Source organism: Pristiophorus japonicus, unplaced genomic scaffold, assembly GCF_044704955.1.
Source record: "Pristiophorus japonicus isolate sPriJap1 unplaced genomic scaffold, sPriJap1.hap1 HAP1_SCAFFOLD_790, whole genome shotgun sequence".
NCBI lineage: Eukaryota > Metazoa > Chordata > Chondrichthyes > Pristiophoridae > Pristiophorus > Pristiophorus japonicus.
The window spans coordinates 139249-145248 of NW_027254708.1; positions in this window are offsets into that span (position 1 = coordinate 139249).

The following is a 6000-nucleotide window of genomic DNA, read 5'->3' on the forward strand; positions in this document are numbered from 1 at the left end:
AAAATCTGTCTATATCCACTTTAAATATATTCAATGACTCAGCCTCCACAGCTCTCTGGGGTAGAGAATTCCAAAGATTTACAATGTTCTGAGAGAAGAAATTCCTCCTCATCTCAGCTTTAAATGGGTGACCCCTTATTCTGAAACTGTGCCCCCTAGTTCTAGATTCCCCCACGAGGGGAAACATCCTCTCTGCGTCTATCCTATCAAGCCCAGTCAGAATCTTTTTTTTCAATAAGATCACCTCTCATTCTTCTAAACTCCAATGAGTAAAGGCCCAACCTACTCAACCTTTCTTCATAAGACAACCTCTTCATCTCAGGAATCAACCTAGTGAACCTTCTCTGAACTGCCTCCAATGTAAGTATATCCTTTCTTAAATACGGAGACCAAAACTGTACGCAGTACTCCAGATGTGGTCTCACCAACACCCAGTACAGTTGTAGCAAGACTTCCCTGCTTTTATACTCCACACCCTTGCAATAAAGGCCAACATTCCATTTGCCTTCTTAATTACTTGCTGTGCCTGCATGCAAACATTTTGTGTTTCAGGTACAAGGATCCCCAGATCCCTCTGTACTGCAGCATTTTGTAGTCTCTCTCCATTTCAATAATAATTTGCTTTTTTATTCTTTCTACCAAACTGGATAACCTCACATTTCCCACATTATACTCCATCTGCCAAATTTTTGCCCACTGACTTTATCTATATCCCTTTGCAGGTTCTTTGTGTCCTCCTCACAACTTGCTTTCCCATCAACTTTGTATCATCAGCAAATTTGGTTACAGTACCTTCATCCAAGTCATTATCATAGATTGTAAATAGTTGAGTTCCCTGCACTGATCCATGTGACACCCCACTAGCTACAGTTTGCCATCCTGAAAATGACCCATTTATCCCCACTCTCTGTTTTCTGTTAGTTAGCCAATCCTCTATCTCTGCTAATATATTACCCCCAACCCTGTGAAATTTTATCTTGTGCAGTAACCTTTTATGTGGCACCTTATCGAGTGCCTTCTGGAAGTCCAAATACACCACATCCACTGGTTTCCCCTTATCCACCCTGCTCGTTACATCCAAGAATATATCTTTGCTGAGAGTTATGAAATATCTCCTTAAATATCTGCCACTGCTTATCTACTATCTAACCCTTTAATCTTTTTTCCCAGTCCACTTTAGCCAACTCAGATTCCATACCTATGTAATTGGCTTTATTTAAGAACATAAGAACATAAAAATTAGCAGCAGGAGTAGGCCATTCGGTCCCTCGAGCCTGCTCAGCCATTCAATAAGATGGTTGATCTTCTACATCAACTCTACTTTCCTGCACTGTTCCCATATCCCTCGATTCCCTTAATATTCAAAAATCTATTGATGTCATCTTGAATATACTCAAAGACTGAGCCTCTGGAATAGAGAATTCCAAAGATTCAGTATTCTCTGAGTGAAGACATTTCTCCTCATCTCAGTCCTAAATGGCCGATCCATTATTCTGAGACTGTGACCCTGGTTCTGGACTCCTCAGGCAGAGGAAACAATCTCCCTGCATCTACTCTGTCTAGCCCTGTAATCATTTTGTATGTTTCAATGAGATCACCTCTCATTCTTCTAAACTCTAGAGAATATGGGACTTGTCTACTCAATCTCTCCTCATAGGACAATCCCCCCATCACTGAAATCAATCTGGTGAACCTTTGTTGCACTCCCTCTATGGCAAATATATCCTTTCATAGGTAAGAAGACAAAAACTGTGCACAATAACCCAGGTGCAATCTCACCAGAGCCCTATTTCATTGCAATAAGAAATCTTTATTTTTATACTCAAAGCCTCTTGTATTAAAGGCTAACATATAATTTGCTTTCTTAATTGCTTGCTGTATCTACATGTTAACTTTCAGTGATTTGTGTACAAGGACATCCAGGTCTCTCTGAACACCAACATTTCCCAATCTCTCACCATTTAAAAAATATTCTGCTTTACTATTTTTTCTACTAAAGTGGATAACCTCACATTTCTCCACATTATATTCCATTTGCCAGGTTCTTGCCCATTCACTTAGCCTGTCTATATCCCCTTGAAACCTCTTTGCATCATCCTCACAACTTACATTCCCACCTAGCTTTGAATCACTAGCAAACTTGGGTATATTACATTTGGTCCCATCATCCAAATCATTGATATATATTGTGAATAGCTAGGGCTCAAGCACTAATCCCTGCGGCATCCCACTAATTACAGCCTGCCAACCCAAAAATGACCGGTTTAGTCCTGCTCCCTGTTCTCTGTCCATTAACCAATCCTCAATCCATGCTTGCATATTACCCCAATCTCATGAGCCCTAATTTTGTTTACTAACCTCTTGTGAGGCACCTTTTCGAATGCCTTCTGGAAATCCAAATACACTACATCTACTGGTTCCCTTTTACCTACTCTGCTTGTTACATCCTCAAAGAACTCTAGCAAATTTGTCAAACATGATTTCCCTTTCAAAAAACTATGCTGACTCTGCTTGATTGTATTATGATTTTCTAAATGTCCTGCTACGACTTCCTTAAACATTTGCGGTTTTCCAATCCGCTGGGACCTCTCCAGAATCCAGGGAATTTTGGTAGATTACAACCAATGCATCCATTATCTCTGCCGGCACTTCTTATAAGATGCTAGGATGCAGGCCATCAGATCCAGGGGACTTGTCCCATTAATTTGCCTAATACTTTTTCTGCAGTGATAGTGATTGTTTTAAGTTCTCCCTCCCTATAGCCCCTTGATTATCTATTATTATTGGGGTAATTTTAGTGTCTTCTACTGTGAAGACTGATGCAAAATATTTGTCCAAAATCTCTGCCCTTTCCCTGTTTCCCATTATTAATCCTCCAGCCTCATCCTCTAAGAGACAAACATTTACTTTAGCTAATCTCTTCCTTTTTATATACCTGTACAAGCTCTTGCTGTTTGTTTTTATATTTCTTGCTAGTTTATTCTCATAATCTATCTTCTACCTCTTTATTATTGTTTTAGTCATCCTTTGCTGGTTTCTAAAAAATTCCCAAACCTCTGGCCTACCACTAATCTTCGCAACATTGTATGCCTTTGTTTTCAATTTGATACCATCCTTAACTTCCTTGATTAGCCACGGATGGTTCATCATTCTCTTAGAGTCTTTCTCACTGGAATATATCTTTGCTGAGAGTTATGAATATCTCCTTAAATGTCTGTCACTGCTTATCTACCATCTTACCCTTTAATCTTTTTTCCAGTCCACTTTAGCCAATTCTGTTTCCATACCTTTGTAATTGGCTTTATTTAAGAAGATAAGAACATAAAAATTAGCAGCAGGAGTAGGCCATTCGGTCCCTCGAGCCTGCTCAGCCATTCAATAAGATGGTTGATTTTCTACATCAACTCTACTTTCCTGCACTGTCCCCATATCCCTCGATTCCCTTAATATTTAAAAATCTATTGATCTCCGTCTTGAATATACTCAAAGACTGAGCCTCTGGAATAGAGAATTCCAAAGATTCAGTATTCTCTGAGTGAAGACATTTCTCCTCATCTCAGTCCTAAATGGCCGATCCATTATTCCAAGACTGTGACCCCTGGTTCTGGACTCCTCAGGCAGAGGAAACAACCTCTCTGCATCTACCCTGTCTAGCCCTGTAATCATTTTGTATGTTTCAATGAGATCACCTCTCATTCTTCTAAACTCTAGAGAATATGGGACTTGTCTACTCAATCGCTCCTCATAGGACAATCCCCCCATCACTGGAATCAATCTGGTAAACCTTTGTTGCACTCCCTCTATGGCAAATATATCCTCTCATAGGTAAGAAGACAAAAACTGTGCACAATAACCCAGGTGCAATCTCACCAGGGCACTATATCATTGCAATAAGAAATCTTTACTTTTATACTCAATCCTCTTGCAATAAAGGCTAACATACTTTTTGCTTTCTTAATTGCTTGCTGTATCTACATGTTAACTTTCAGTGATTTGTGTACAAGGACATCCAGGTCCCTCTGAACACCAACATTTCCCAATCTCTCACCATTTAAAAATATTCTGCTTTACTATTTTTCCACATTATATTCCAATTTTGTTTGCTAACCTCTTGTGAGGCACCTTTTCGAATGCCTTCTGGAAATCCAAATATACCACATCCATTGGTCCCTCCTTATCTATTCTGTTAGTTACAACCTGAAAAAACTCTAACAGATTTGTCAAACATGATTTCCCTTTCATAAATCCGTGTTGACTCTGCCCAATCCTATTATTATTTTCGAAGTGCCCTGTTACCACATCCTTAATAATAGATTCTAGCATTTTCCCTACTACTGATGTCAGGCTAACTGGTCTTTCGTTCCCCATTTTCTCTCTTCCTCCTTTCTTAAATAACAGGGTTACATTAGCTGCCTTTCAATTTGCAGGAACCGTTCTAGAATCTATTCACTTAACCTTTGGAAGATGACAACCAATGCATCCACTATCTCTGTAGCCACCTCTTTCAAAACCATAGGATGTAGGCCATCAGGTCCAGGGGATTTATCGGCTTTCAGTCCAATTAATTTCTCCAGTACTATTTTTTTACTAATTTCTTTCAGTTTCTCATTATCACTAGACTCTTGGTACTCCACTATTTCCAGGAGGTTTTTTGTGTCTTCTTCCGTGAAGACAGACACAAAGTATTTGTTTAATTTCTCTGCCATTTCCTTGTTCCCCATTATAATTTCTCCTGTCTCAACCTGTAGGGGATCCACATTTACTTTTACTAATCTTTTCCTTTTTACATAGCTATAGAAGTCTGTTTTTATGTCTCTCGCTAGTTTACACTCATATTCTATTTTCCCTTTCTTTGTCAATTTCTTGGTTCTCCTTAGCTGAATTCTAAAATCTGTCCAATCTTCAGGCTTATTGCTCTTTTTGGCAACATTATAAGCCTCCTCATTTGATCTTTTACTCTCTTTAATTTCTTTTGTTGGACCACTTTTTCTGTGGGGTTTTTGTGCCTGAAAGGAATGTATGTTTGTTGTAAATTATGTATTAATTCTTTAAATGCTATCAATTGCTTGACTATCATCATACCTATTAATGTGGTTTCCCAATCTACCTGACACAACTCACCCCTCATACCTACGTAGTTTCCTTTTTGTAGATTTAAGACCCTCGTTTCAGATTTAACAAAATCACTTTCAAACTTACTGTAAAATTCTATCATATTATGGGGCTACACTTTGCTTTGCTGTCCAGATTGCCCAAAAATGGGCGATATTTCCGACGATAGTGATAATATTTTTTTTCGTGATCACCGGAATATCGCCCATTTTAAAACCCGCAAATTTCCACTTTTTTGGGGGGCATTAGCCGTAGCGATGTGAAATGGGTGTTAGCGATTTATTCCATCATGCAAGACTGTCTTCCATAGCAATGGGCTTTTCCCGCGATTCGGGAGGTCAGAGGTCATCTGCACATATGAAGAAGAGAGTGAGAGAGGAGCGAGAGAGAGAAAGAGAGAGGAGGTGATTGTAGAAGCTGGTGTCGAGTAGTATTGAAGAAATGGAGAGCATCGATATTGTAGAATAAGTAAATATGAATGATGTAGAGGTGGAGGAGGTGGCCAAAGTGGGCAAGGTGGGAGAGGAGATGGACGGACGAAGGCATGCCAAGCGCATAACTGAGGAGGCCAATGCTGCCTGGACTCTGAGGTAGAGAATCAATGGGCCCAATTGACCTGGGGTGGTCGTGGGAAACCACCCCCCCCCCCCCCCCCCCCCAGGGTGTATCAGAGGATCTGGTGCGAGATCGCAGAAGTGGTGTCCTCAACCACACACAAAGTCAAAGAGCCTAACCAATGCTGCAAGCGTTGGAATGACCTCGTTGGTTCCGGCAGAGTAAGTATTAAATTTATTTAATAAATTGTAATGATGCAATGATTAATTTAAATGTAGATATGCTGGATTGTAGTTAGGTTGGTAATCTTGGAGTCATGCGTTTAATCCTAAC